At 41.2% G+C, this 15,214-nt stretch overlaps 1 protein-coding gene and 1 pseudogene across 1 annotated transcript in view; one reads left to right on the top strand and one right to left on the bottom strand.

The window, feature by feature from the left end:
* Nucleotides 1–15,214, top strand: part of MAGT1 (magnesium transporter 1) — a 51,733-nt gene that overhangs the window by 19,700 nt on the left and 16,819 nt on the right. The window lies entirely within an intron of this gene.
* On the bottom strand, nt 561–1,875 carry LOC105853829 (annotated as a pseudogene).

Below are 15,214 nucleotides of genomic sequence, written 5' to 3'. Positions count from 1 at the left end.
ACCTCCAGGGCAGGCGGGAATCGAACTCATGCGGAAGTGGCTTTAGCTTCTCAGTGCAGTGCTTTAACCCGCTGCGCCACCAGGGAGGGCCCGGACCTAACTTTTAAAGATTTATTTTACACATACTTGAGCTGGGTAGTTGGCTAGAGATGTGAGAGGAAGGTGAAAAGATTCAGCAGAGCCAGTGTGGGGAGAACAGTCAGATTGACTGAAATACACTGCTGAGGGGAGCATGGGTGAGACAAGAGGTCTGCTGGGCCATGAGGGTCAGCTCACTGTCCGGGGATCAAACTCATGCTGCAGTGGCTTCAGATAGCTTTATAATGCTGAGACTTAACCCCTTGTGCCACCAGTATGGCCCTAAAAACTAATTACCTAAAACTTCAAAAGAAACCAAATGGTCCACAAAAACATTCTCCTTTTCTTCTGAAGGTTCTATTGTGCCTTATCATTTACCAGTCTTCTATTATTAGGCTTAAGTAGCCAATTAAGATAAACAGTTCTGAGACTGTTGTTTTACCACTGATTAAGACTGGGGTTGCACATATTGTGGATAATACTCATTTAAGTTTCTGAACTTTCTGGGGAGACTTGGTGAACTTGCCAATTCCAGCTGCCTTCTTGTCCACTGCTTTGATGACACCCATAGCAACTGTCCGTCTAGTGTAACAAATAGCAATGTAGGCTAGAGGATAGTCAAAGAAGATTTCAACACAAATGGGCTTGCCAGGAATCATATCAACTATGGCAACATCACCAGATTTCAAGAATTTGGAGCCATCGTCCAGCTTTTTCCCAGAACAGCGATCAACTTCAGCTCAGCAAACCTGGCAAGTAATGTGAGCAGTGTGACAATCCAGCACAGATGTCTGTGGTGCTGATTTGGCCAGGATGGTTCAGAAAAAACACCTGATCAGGCCAGCTGCTTCCATTGGTGGGTCATTTTTGCTGTTTTCAGCCACATTGCTATGATGAGCATCTTTGACAGACATGTTCTTGACATGGAAGCCCACATTGTCCCCAGTAAGAGCTTCACTCAGAGCTTTTTGACAGTCTTTACTTAAGTTGTAACATTTACTGAGGCAAAGGTGACTGATAGCAGGTTTGAAAATACCAGTTTCAATTTGGCTCACAGGGACAGTCCCAATAGCATCAATTTTGTAGATGTCCTGGAAGAGAAGGCACAGGGGCTTCTCATTTGGTGAGTTGGTGGCAGGATGCAATCCAAAGTTTCAAGCAATGTTGTCCAACTGGCATCTATGAGTGACTTTCTGTCCCATGAACCAAGGCATATTAACACTTGGCTCCAGCATGTTGTCACCATTCCAACCAGAAATTGGCACAAATGTTACTGTGTCAGAGTTGTAGCCAGTTTTCTTAATGTAGGCACTGACTTCTTTAACAATATCCTCAAATCTCTTTTGGCTATAAGGTGGGTCAGTGGAATCCATTTTATTGACTCAAACAATTAGTTGTTTTGCATCCAGTGTAAGCCACAAGGGCATGTTCATGGATCTATCCTTTCTTGTACCTACTGGTTACAAATTCATCAACACTAGCAGCCACAATCAGGATCACGCAGTTGCCCAAGATGTGCCTTTAATCATGTTTTTGATAAAGTTCTGTATCCTGGGGCATCATAGTCTCATAATACCTGCTGTTCTCGAATATCCACGGGGAGCTATTAGTGGTAATCACACTCATGCTCAGTTTTCAGTTTATTCAAGACCCAGGCATAATTGAAAGATTCCTTTCCCATCGCAGCAGCCTCAAAATTTTCGTGGTTGTTTTGTCAGTCCCACCACATTGTAGATCAAGACAGCAGAATTGACATGTCCAATGATGACAATGTTGATGAGTCTTTTCCTCTCCCATTTTGACATAGTTTCTCTGTGGCTTTCACAACACCTATATTTTGGCAATAAACGTGTTGCAAAAAAGTTGTCTCACAAAGCAGATTTTTAAATTGAAGTATAATTGACATGCAATATTAATTTGTTTTGTTGCATTATACAGCATAATGGTCAACATTTGCATTTTTAAAAATAATATCGTAGTTTGTTTTTACATCATTTTGTACATTTTTCCATCTCAGTTGTAATCCCCATGGGCTTTCCATCACCAAATCACCTGTGTGCCATCAACATAGTCCAGTGCAACATTTGCATTCTTTAGGATTTATTTTTATTTATTAATGCATACAAGAACTGGAGTATAGGCCAGAGGTATAGGAGGTGAGAGAATTCACCAGAGACACAGTGGGGAGCAGAACAGGCAGATTGAAATATGCTGCTGAGAGGAGGAGCGGGCAAGACAGAAGAGGTCTGTTCTGCCATGTAGGTTAGCTCCCTGGCCAGAGATCAAACTCATGCTGCAGTGGCTGGCAATAACTTGATTACACTATAACTTTAACCCCTGTACCACCAGGGAGACCCCCATCTATTGGACGTCATTTCAATATGTGTCATTCTCACAGATGTGAAATGATACCTCATTGTTGTTTTAATCTGCATATCATTGAAACTGGTGATGAATGGTTTTGTTTTTTGTTTTTTTTTTTCACTTTTTTGGTCTCTGGATAGCCTCTTCAGTGGATCTTAGCTTTGGTTGAATGGTGACAGCCTAGTCTTTGAGAAGAAGCCTCTACTGTGGGGAAGTCTACAAGTTCTGACCTGATTCAGGCTATAGCTCTTTTGTATTAACCTCAGACTCAACCAGAAGTCTTTGTGTCCCTACCTCTGTAGCTTTCTAGCAATGCATCTTCCATCCTGGGTGCCTATTCATGCTACCCCCATATCCAGTGCAGTGCCAGGACTTCAAAGTCCTGATGTTGGCTTCTGCCCAAGTCAGTAGCTGCAGGGGATTCTGCACAGCAGCCACTCCTCCCTCTTATGGGTTGCACTGTCCTGCCGTTACTTTTAAACAAAGTTCACTAAGATTATTCCCTACCCCTTTCACTCAGATTGATCATCCTATTGTGTGAACCTTAACCTGCCACTTCACTGTATTGGTTTACTTTTCTAGTATTTTAGTGGGAATTTTTAGGCTTCTCCATATGTGTCACCTCCCTAGCTGGGGATTAAAGTCATGCTGCAGTGGCTGCCAATAGCTTCATAGTGCTGCACTTTAACCCCTTGCACCACCAGGGAGGCCCCTTATCCTACCTTTTTAGTGGCCTCTGCCTCACCACAAGGAGTGATTGTGATGTGACACTGTCAGAACTTCATTCTCTTCCAAATGCATTTGTTCCCTTTCTATTGCTGGTCTGCCGGGTTCATGGAAGAAGAGGTGACTCCAGGCTACTGTTTCTGCCACATTAGGTTCAGTTCTATTTTTGCCTCGTGTACTTTAATACTCTGTTGTTGGGTGTATACGTGTTATCAATGGTTATGACTTCTTGTTGAATTGGCCACTTTATCATCATGTAATACCTTTTTTCCAGTCCCTAATAACTCCTTGTTTTGAAATCTACTCTGTCTTAAATTAATATTACTGCTTTCATTTGATTAGTGTTAACATGCTATATTGTCTTCCATCCAATTCCTGTAAAGTCATTATCTGTCTTTATATTTAAAGTGAATTTATTTTTTATTTATACAGAACTGGGGTACAGACCAGAGTTGTGGGAGGTGAGAGGATTCACCAGAAACAGATTGGGGAGTAGAACAGGAAGATAGACAGAAATTCACCACTGAGGGGAACAACAGGCAAGAAAGGAGAGGTCTTCTACATGATTTGGGTCACCTCCCTGGCCAGAGATCAAATTCGTTCTGCAGTGGCTGAGGATAGCTTCATAGTACTGTGCTTTAACCCATTGCACCAACAGGGAGGGCCCTTAAAGTGCATTTCTTATAGACAACTTTACTTGGGTCTTGTTTTTTAAACCAGTCTGACAATTTCTTTTGACATTCAAATTTTTATATTTAAGGTGATTATTGGTAAAGTTGATTTAATATCTACCATATTCATTACTGTTTTCTATTTGTTGATCGTTTTGTTCTGATTTTTGTCTTCCAATCTTTTTCTGCTTTTCATAATTTTAATTGAGCCATTTATGATTCTATTTCTTCCCTTTAGTAACATATTGATTACGCTTTTTTTTTACTGTCCTTAATTGTTAGTTAGAATTCTATAAACATGACTTATTAGCAGTAATGGTGGAGCTGGAAGGTATTTCACCTTCTCCACGCCACATGACGATAATCACTAATAGTTTGGTAGAACTTGTAGCTCTTAACAAGACCTTTAATTTGAGGTTGCACCCTTGGAACTGGACGTCTGTATGAACACGGCATACAGAAATCCAGTACATGAGACGACCTTGCTTGGCGTATGCACTTTAACCTCCTGGATGTAACCCCTGTACAAGAACTTGGGTAAAGGCCAGAGGTGTGGGGAGTGAGAGAATTCACCAGAGATAGAGTGGGGAATAGCAGGCAGATCGAGTGAAGCAGCGGGAGGGGAGCAGCGGGCAAGACTGCTGTGCCCTGTCGGTCACCTCCCCAGCTGGGAATCGAACATGTGTTGCAGTGGCTGTGGGCAGCTTCATAGCATTGTGCTTGAACGTGTTGTGCTTTAATCTGTTGGGCCACCAGGGAGGGCTGGTGTTGTTTTTTTAATTCTCTCAAAACTTTGTTAATCCCCCAACACCCCACAATGCTACTTTTTTTTAACATTGTAATTGCGTGTATGTATAACATTGTAATTGTGTGTGTGGTGCATGCTGTGTAAGAGCTGGGATGCAGAGGGGGTGAGAGGATTCACCAGAGACAGAATGGGAAACAGAACAGGTGAATTTACTGAAATACACTCCTGAGGGGAGCAGGTAGCGAGACAGGAGAGGTCTGCTGTGCCACATGTGGGTTAACTCCCTTGTCTGCGATCCAACTCAGGCCATAGTGTTAATAGCATTGAGACTTAACTCTTAGGCCACCAAAGAGCCCCCAACACTTTAAATATTTCACTCTACTCTCTTGTGAAGTTCACCGCACATACGCATATGCTCACTGTAGTGCCAAAATGGCACAGAGCAGGTTTGTTTCTTTATGATCCAGGCATATGGGTAGAGGAGTAGTCCTGAAGCCCTCGGTGGCTTTTTCAGGCTTTTAATTATCTTTCTACACCATTTGTAGTGAGGCAAACAAGCAGGGCAGGTGGGGGAGTTGGAGGCTGGCAGGCTTCCTAGAGCTTGGCGAATCTTCACTCTTTCCAGGCTCTCTGGCTGCTGCTCTGTCTGGTCTCTACTACCTCATGGACCTCGACCGACGATTCCTCTGGTGCTGACGCTGTTTTCTGCTTGCGCTATATCCCTGCCCTTCTGTGCTGAGTTTATGGCTCAGGTGTGCCATACACAGGCCCATGCCTCACTACAGGTGCCACCTTCAGTTGCGCCTGTGAGACCACAGGTGTCAGTCATTGGTGCTAATGGTGGAAGGCTGGGAAAATCCTGATCGCTTCTGTTTACCCTACACTCACTAAAAGATGGAGCCCTAATCGTAGGATTTTAGAATGTTCCTTCTCCCAACATCTCACTCTTGCATGGTTTCTAATTAGAAGTTGTATATCATTTTTATCTCTGATTTTGTTAGTTAAGTTGTTTTATTTCCCTAGCTTCTTTCAGAGTTTCTCATTCTCTTTGATATTCTGTAGTTTGAACATGAGCCTGGTTATAATTTTATTGTCATTTACCCTATTTGATAGTCTCTGGGCTTCCTGAATCTGAGTTGGATTCTGATGTTAATTTCAGGGAATTCTCAGTCATTGTTTCATGTATTTCTCTGCTCCTTTCTCTTTATCTGTATTCCCATTGTGTGTGTTATTCCTTTTGCAGCTGTCTCACACTCTGGATGTTCTGCTTTTTTTTTCTTTTCTTTTGGCTTTTGAGAATCATCTACCACATAGATTCTTTCCTCAGCTGTTTCTAGTGTACTAATAAACCCATCAAAAACTTATTCATGGCCCTCCCTGGTGGTGCAGCGGGTTAAAGCACAGCACAAAGAAGCTTAAGCCACTTCCACATGAGTTCGATCCCTGCCTGCCCCGGAGGTGACCACATGGCATGGCAGACCTCTCCTGACCCGCCTGCTGCTCCCCTCAGCAGTGTACTTCGTCCATCTGCCTGTTCTGCTCCCCACTTTGTCTCTGCTGAATCCTCTCACCCTCTGCATCTCTGGCCTGTACCCCAGTTCTGTACGAATAAATAAATATATATTAAAAAAACTTATTCATTTCTGTTTATAGTATATTTCCTCTCATGCATATATCTCTTTGGTTCTTAGAATGACCATCTCTGCTAATATTGCCTATCTGCATTACATGTTGTCCATGTTACCCATACTCATATATTTTTAAAAATTGTCCTGATACTTCTAACATTCCTGCCATATCTGGTTCTGATAATTGCCCTGCATCTGCAAATTATGAGGTTTGTTTTGTTTTTGTTGCCTTTTTTTTTTTTTGCTATGCCATGTAATTTTTCTTCATAGCCAAAAGTGATATACTGAGTAAAAGAAATTGGTATAGGCTGAACTTAACAGTAGTGAGGTGTGGGGAGAAGGGAACATTCCATAGGTCTATCAGTGAGTCTGTGCCTGTGGGCAGTACACTTTAATTTTTTGGTTTTCTTTTTTTTTTTAAAGATTTATTTATTCATATGGAACTGGGGTACAGGCCAGAGATGTGGAGGGTGAGAGGATTCACCAGAGACAGAGAGGGGAGCAGAACAGGCAGATCAATGAAGTACACTGCTGAGGGGAGCAGCGGGCGGGTCAGGAGAGGTCTGCCTCGCCATGTGGATCTCCTCCGGGGCAGGCGGGGATCGAACTCATGCGGAAGTGGCTTTAGTTTCTCAGTGCTGTGCTTTAACCCGCTGTGCCACCAGGGAGGGCCAATGTTTTGGTTTTCTTAACCACCACCCCCCACACCCACCCACCCCTGCCCCTGCCTTAGTAGAACAGGATGACTGGAATGAGCTACAGTTGTATATGTCTCTTCTTCCAGTAAGTATCTAATAGTACTCAGTAGGTTATGCTCCAGTTAACTAGTTTCTTCTTAGGGCAGGCCTTGTGAAGTACGCTGAAGTACTTAAAGTGGTTCCTTTTCCCCTCCCACTGCTGGAAGGAAGCATGAGATTTTGATCCAGTATCTATTGTGGGAACCTAATTGAACTTGTAGAGGTAAATCTTACAGTATTGTAGGGAGCTGTCTCTAATTGTATTCCTTGGAGTTTTTAACGATCAGAGTTGCCCATAGTGAACCTACATAGTTTTTCAGTAACCTGGCAGTGGATTCTGAGGTGATTTATCCAGTATGCCTTGATTATTTGCCTGTTTCTCTGTTCTTTGAGAGTTGTCATTTGCACTGAGTCCTTCCCTTTCTTAGGGATCCAAGAACAGTTGTTGATTTTCCAGTTTGTCCAGCTTTATATGTTACAATGGAGGTGACTTCCAAGCTTCTGACATACAGTACTGGACCTCAAGAACTTTCAACTGTATATTTACTTGTACCTCTGTGCTAGGTTCTTTCCTTTTGAATATAAACACTCAAGGAACTAGATTTAATTTTGTTTATAAATGTGTCTGACCAATGGAATAAAATTGAAAACCCATAAGTAAAGCCACACATATATCATCAATTAATCTATGATAAAGGAGCAAAGAATATACACTGGAACAAGGACAGTTTCTTAAGTAAATGGTGCTGGGAAAACTGGACTACCACATGTAAAAGATTGAAACTAGACCAATAACCCATACACAAAACCCAACACAAAATGGATAAAAGACTTGAATGTGAGCCCTGAAACCATAAAATACGTAGCGTTAAACACTGGCAAAATACCTCATGACATCACCTCAGAAACATCTTTGAGGACTCATCCCCAGAAGCAAAATAATGAAGGAAAAAATATAAAGCTGGGACTACATCAAACTAAAAAGCTTCTGCACAGTGAGAGAGACAATAACCAAAAAGAAGATATATCTCACAGAACAGGAGAAAATATTTGCACACCATACAATTGATAAGGGACTGATACCAAGTATCTCCAAAGAACTTATATGACTCAACAGAAACAAAGCAATCACCCAATCAAAAATGGGCAGGAGACCTAAAAAGATACTTCTCAAAAGAATAAATGCAAAATGCCAACGGGTATATGAATAGATATTCAGCATCACAAATAATCAGGGCAATGCAAAAAAAAAAAAAAAAAACAAAAAAAACCACAATGAGATACCACCTCATGCCAGTGAAAATGGCCATATTTAAAAAAAAAACAAAACTGACAGCAAATGCTGGCAAGGATGTGGAAAATAAGGAATACTCTTACACTACTAGTGGAATGTAAACTGGTCCAATCACTGTGGAAAACTGTGTGTATGATTCTTAAGACACTAAAAATGGATCTATGGTATGATTCCAGTGATTCCACTCCTGGGAATATACCCAAAGGACACAGAAACATTAATTTGAAGGAAAACCTGCATTCCTATGTTTATTGCAGCGCTATTTACAATAGCTAAGATATGGAAACAGCCTAAAGGCACAACAACAGATGACGACTGGGTCAAGAAGGTGTGGTATATTTCTATAATGGAATACTGCTGAGCAATTGAAAAAGATAAACTCTTCCCATATGTGGCAACATAGATAGACCTGAAAGGGATTATATTAAGTGAGATAAGTCAGAAGAAAAAGGAAAAAAAAATTGAATAGTCTCACTTATAGGGATGTGCTGGAGACCAGCTCTGGTGAACAGGGTTGCAAGGGATCTGAAAGAACCTTCAGAAACAAAGAAATGACAGAAACAAAATAGAGTTCAAGAGAAGCGGGACCCAGGGGACTCAAGACTTCTCAGTACAAGCACAAGTGTCCCAAGTGCCCAGAGCAGCTCATATTTTTTGAGACAGACTGCCCTTTAGGTTAGTTACATGACAGTTGTTTGTGCTTTATTTCATAGAATTCAGCATTATTCTGGCACACATTCACCACCAAGGTTCTAGATTATCAGGTTATTTTGTTCTCTTTTCTAATCTAGTTTGTTTCACAGGCACAGTTTCACTGACACAAGAAAGAACATCCTGACCTGTACACGGGCCAGTCTTTGGACCCATTCTGATCAGTCTTTTAGCTGGTCATGACCAGTCTTCCAGTCATGACCCTGAGATTTTCCTTGTCTCCACACTTCACACCTTAGGGCTCTCCAACATCTCCCACTTTTTGTTTTTTTTAATGCAGCCTTGACAGAGCACTGGCATTGTCTAAAAGCCCTGTGCTACCTATTCTAGAGAACTCTTCATGTTAAAGCTATACTGATCTCCCTTAACTCTTTAAATATCAGCTGTTTACTGTCTCTCCTAATAGCAACTGGGTAGTTTTATGTTCCTTGATTAGGAACATAAATGGATGGTGATACACAAACCCATGATAAGTGGGCCTATGTTATAAATCCCCCAATTTTTCAAGTTTAGGGTGGATTGACCCAGAACCACCCATGATATGACAAGAAAAAATTAACAAAAATAATAAAACCTATACTCCCCAAAATCCAAATTCTAACATTGAGATGTGAGAACCAGTTTTGTTGGAGTTAGCCAATAGCCAATGTTGTTTTAAATGTGCCAATATGGCATTTTGTGCTTTTTGTTGTAATTGAGTCAATTGTTGCTTTAGTTTGCCTCTAAGGTCCATGACATCACATCCAAGGTCATTGTGGAATGCACCATGAAGTTGTCTTTGAACCTCTTCGCAGGAAAGCTTTTATGTATTAAAAGGAATAGGAGTCGCATAGAATGGTAACATAACTCAGGGTTTGTGGTGTCCAGAGGGCTTGTTAATGTTCACAAAGTAAGCATACAGCAGGCTCAAAGCATCAAGTCTTCTTTGGGAGGACAGCATTGCCTATTGGAAGGGATACTCTTTTCCTTTCTTGACTTGTATAGGTGGTATCCCAGGTGGTAGCTAGATCACTAATGTCTGGAGCTCTGGAGTAGGATTGGTCCCTCTTTGATGCCAGCTCAGGATAGGTGCATATTGTTTCTGCTGGAACCCAGAAGTGGTCCTATAGGTGATAAAACAGAAACATAACCTCTCCTCATGTTAAAGGTTGTAAGATCCCAGCCAAGTTGGCCCTTGCAATGGATGGTAATATGTGATCAAGGACTTAGGGCTTGGTTCTGTTGGGATAAAAAAGTTCTACTGCTGTGAGGCTACAAGAATCAGAAATGAAATGTTTTTCAATAGCTGTTAGACCAGAGCAATCGCAATTTAAGAAGTTAAAAGTAAATAAAGCTTTTGTATATTTTTCCTTTATGTATTTGTTCTTTGAGGGCAAGTTTTTTTCTAGATTCCCCCTTTTTTGTTTTAACAGTTATGATTTAAGACTTTCTTGTTTCTGAATAACTTCCCTTAGTTATTTTTATAATTGAGTTTAGTTTTAGAATACCTGAAGTTTTATATGTAGAAAGGACTAGAACTTGGTGTTACATAGGTACACTACTGATACATAAATTAACTAAAATATTTTATAGCAAATCATTTGAACACACAAACTTACTTTTTTTTAAAAGTTTCTCACAGATCTTTTATACTTTCTTTTGCTTTTTTACTGTTAACACTTTCTTTTACTTTCTTAAAATTCTTCTTTGAGACCTACTTGCTTTTGCTTTCAGACCTACTTTTGTTTTGTCTTCAAACTTATAAGACTTTCTTTTGCTTTTTTAAAAAGATTTGTTTATTTGTATGTAGAAGAACTGAGGTGGGGTTGGGGGAGTGGGTAGGTGAGAGGACTCCCCAGAGACAGAGTGGGGAGTAGAACAGGCAGATCAATGAAGTACATTGCTGAGGGGAGCAGCGAGAGAGATAAGAGAGGTCTGTTGCACCATGTGGATTACCGCTAGGGCCTGGGATCAAACTCTCACTGAAACAGCTGCCACCAGCTTGCAGTGCTTTGTCCTAACCCATTGTGTCACCAGAGAGGGCCTTATTATTATTTTTTAAAAAGATTCATTTATCCTTACAGAACTGAAGTATAGGCCAGAGGTGCAGGGGCGGTGAGAGGCTTCACCAGAGACAGAGTGGAGAGCAGAACAGGCAGATCTACTGAAATACACTGTTGATGGGAGCAGCGGGCTGGTCAGGAAAGGTCTGCCGCGCCATGTGGGTCAGCTCCCTGGCCAGGGATCGAACTTTCCTGGAGTGGCTTCTGAGAGCTTCATAATGCAGTGCTTCAACCCATTGCGCCTCCAGGGAGAGCCCCTAAACATTTATTTTTTTATTGAGGTACGGAGGGTGAGAGAATTCATCAGAGACAATGGGGAGCAGAACAGGCAGATCTACTGAAATACACTGCTGAACGAACAGCAGGTGAAAGAGGAGAGGTCTGCTGCAAAATGTGGGTCAGCTCCCTGGCTGGGAATCAAACTTATGCTGTAGTAGCTGTGGATAACTTCATAGTGCTGCTCTTTTAACCCTTTGCCCCACCAAGGGAGGGCCCAAGCACAGTCATAAGACAAAAAAAGAACACTTTTTTCTGAGGACAGAAGAGGTAGATATTTACAGTTTGCCTCTTTCTAGACTTTTATCAAAATCTGAGGTTTTGAATTTAACCTAAAAATGTTGTAGTTCCACTTTATATTTTTCACAAGGTTAATTAGTTTTAATAAGAAACTCAACTTTTTATAGGCCCAATAAGCAATTTAGAAGTTTTTTCTTAACCAATACAATAAGTATTTTGTAGGAGACACAGGGAAGTAGAATTTTTTTCCTGTAGAATATACCAAAATAGTGTTTCAAGGTGGACAAAAGGAGAGTCCAGTTCTCCACAGCAGAAAGGCAGGATAGACTTGCCAATGATCCCAAACATAAGGAATAAAACATTCTGCTTGAACCATCCCATCCAGCACTCCTTTAGTCTTTGGAGCGCCTATCGCATACTGACAGCCTGTTTGAATTCTTTAAAAGTTTTTTTATACTTTTCAAAAAAGATTTATTTATTTATGCATCTAGAACTGGGGTAGAGGCCAGAGGTGCAGGGGCAATGGGAGGATTTACCAGAGACAGAGTGGGGAGAAGAACAGGCAGATCGACAAGTACACTGCTGCGGGGAGCAGGGGCGGGTCAGGAGAGGTCTGCTGCACCATGTGGGTCACATCCCTGACTGGGGATCTAACTCGCACTGAAGCAGCTGCAGCTTGCTTGTAGTGCTGGGTCCTAACCCATTGCGCCACCAGGGAGAGTCTTCTTTTAAAGTTTTTAAGAAGATAGCTTGATAATCATGCTGAACTCCTTGAGGAAATTGTGTATTGGCCCCTGGTCCAAATTGTGTGGTAACAACTGGACTAAGATGTGCCTCAAGATTACTGTTTTGTCTTGCTTCCTTAATGCAATTCATCAGTACACTGCCCATACTCCTTCTAGGACACAACGCTTGTAAAAGAGCCACATTTTTTCCCAAATAAGATGGAAAGATAGATGAAGCCTCCTCTTCCTGTTTTGTTTTTGTATGGGGTAATCACGCAAAGGGAATTGGGCAACTTTCTTTCATTCTTTTTTCTATTTTTAATTTTTATAACATTCTTCATTTTTGTACAATGTATGCTTTTTCATGTTGGTTGCAACCACCGTGGTCAGGCAACTTTCTTTCATTGCCTGAGGCCTTTTAAGTTTATACTCTTAAACTCCCATTTGTCCTCTTGGGGATCTCCCTTTTCTGACTCACTATCTTTTCATCTTCACTGAACTCCAAGGTGTATCCTCTCTCTGCACTGGTTTTAACACCAGGGAGATGAAGTTAAACAATGACCAAACCAATAGTGGAATAGTCTCCCCTTGACAGTGAGAAACCCTCAAGCATTTCCTTCAGTTGTTTTATATCTACTGTCCCTGGTCTTGGGAACCAATAACAATGAGCTTGCCATAGAGCTCTTGAAAGAACTACATGTGCACTTTTATACCCGAATTCTTCAGCAAAGTTTTAAGAAGCTTAAAATACTCAGACTGTTTGCTTTCATTTGTCCCATTGTTACCCTGTGAATTCTGAAGCTTCTACGCTGGGGAAGGCCTACCTTCCCTTCCACCCGCTAGCTATTGAGTTTTCCTCCACTCGATTGGATCCTTTCTTCCCTCAGGTCCCAATTGCCAGAGACCGGCTCTAGTGAACAGGGTTGAGGAGAGGGATTTGAAAGACCCATCAGAAACAAAGAAATGACTGACGTAAAATTGAAGCAAGACCTAAGGGACAAAGGCTTCTCAGTACAAACTCAAGCATTCGAGTGTTCGGAGCAATTCATATTTATTGAAACAGATTACCACCTGGTTAGTTACATGACAATCATTTATTGTTTAATTTCTCAGAATTCAACATTATTATGGCACACATTGACCACCAAGGTTCTACGTTATCAAGTTACTCCTTTCTCTTTTCTGATCTAGTTTGTTTCTCAGGCATAGTTTTGTTGACACAAGAAAGAACATCCTGAACTGTACATGGCCAGTCTTTTGGCTCTTGCTGATCAGTCTTTTAGCCATGACCTGTATTCCAACCCTGATATTTTCCTTGTCTCAACACTTCACGCCTTAGGGCCTTCAGCAGGGGGATAGGGAATCTGAAGAGAATATCAGGAAAAAGACAAAACTTGCAGACAAACCATAGATCTGAGGCTACAGCAGTGAGGAGAGGAAGAGAGTGGTCAAAATGGGAGGGAAGAGCACAAGGGACAAAGGGATAGATCATGGGGACTACACTTGAGGGGCAAAATCAAATAATGTACTAAAATGAACAATAGTGTAAGAAAACAATACAATAAAATAATTAAAAAGTAACAAATGAGCCTTCTTGGTGGCAAAGGGGTTAAAAGGCTCAGAGCTATTACCAGCCACTGCAGCACAAATTCAAGAGTTTGATTTTCAGCCAGGGAGTTGACTCACATGGCATAGCAGACCTCTCCTGTCTCGACAATGCTCCCCTCAGCAGTGTATTACAGTAGATCTGCCTGTCTCTGGTGAATTGTCTCACCCCCTGCCCCTCTGGCCTACACCACAGGTCTTGTATGCATACTAAATAAAAGTAAATCTTTTTTTTTAAAAAATAAATGTATCTGGCCCTCCCTAGTGGCGCAGCGGGTTAAAGCACTGCACTAAGAAGCTTAAGCCACTTCTGCATGAGTTCGATCCCCACCTGCCCTGGAGGTGACCACATGGCGTGGCAGACCTCTCCTGACCCGCCCACTGCTCCCCTCCGCAGTGTACTTCTTGATCTGCCTGTTCTGCTCCCCACTCTGTCCCCTGATGAATTCTCTCACCCTCCGCATCTCTGGCCTGTACCCCAGTTCTGTATGAATAAAATAAATAAATCTTAAAAAAATAATAATAAATGTATCTGACATATATTTGACATGTTTTACTAAATAATAATTGAATAAAACAAAAGATTTGGAGTATAAAATCTTTCTGTACATTGTTACATAAAATGATTTCTCAATCCTGAAATTCATTATGTCCCAAGTGAAACTGGTCTTACCCACTTCTACTCAGACCTGGCCCTCTTGTGCTCTGTGTCATTAGTGATACTTGTTTATCATCTTCATATTTTTCTATAACAACCATCATATCCATTCCCCTTATATTCCAAGATCCTCATATTTTCTAACTTAAACAAATGTAGTAGCCTGATTCATTTGTCATGAAATCACTTATAATACTCGGTGTGCCTTCCTTGTGACGCAGGGGGTTAAGTCTCAGCACTATGAAGCTATCAACAGCCACTTCAACAAGAGTTTGATCCCTGGCCAGGGAGCTGACCCACATGGTTCAGCAGACCTCTCCTCTTTCACCCACTGCTCCCTCAGTAGTGTATTTAAGTATCTCCTCCATCCTGCTCCCCACTCTGTCTCTTGTAAATCCTCTCACCACCACCCCCCCACACACATCTGGTCGACACCCCAGCTCTTGTACGCATAAACAAATGAATCTTAAAATAATACTCTGTGTATACATATATATATATATACACACACACACACACACATATATATATATGCTTATGTCTCTGTGTATATATGTACTTGAACATTATAATGGTCACAAGATTTTTTTCTGGTGATTAATAAGAATACTTAGAGAAAATTTAAATTTCAGAGACCTTAGTTTAGACAAAATTAAATTTTATTTTCACTTCAGAGTTTCAGAAACAATGAAGGGCCTGAGATTTTACTCT

Source organism: Condylura cristata, unplaced genomic scaffold, assembly GCF_000260355.1.
Source record: "Condylura cristata isolate star-nosed mole 26May11 unplaced genomic scaffold, ConCri1.0 scaffold00019, whole genome shotgun sequence".
In the NCBI taxonomy this organism is placed as follows: domain Eukaryota; kingdom Metazoa; phylum Chordata; class Mammalia; order Eulipotyphla; family Talpidae; genus Condylura; species Condylura cristata.
The sequence above is the reverse complement of the archived record's forward strand: the minus strand, read 5'-3'. Positions and strand labels throughout refer to the sequence as shown.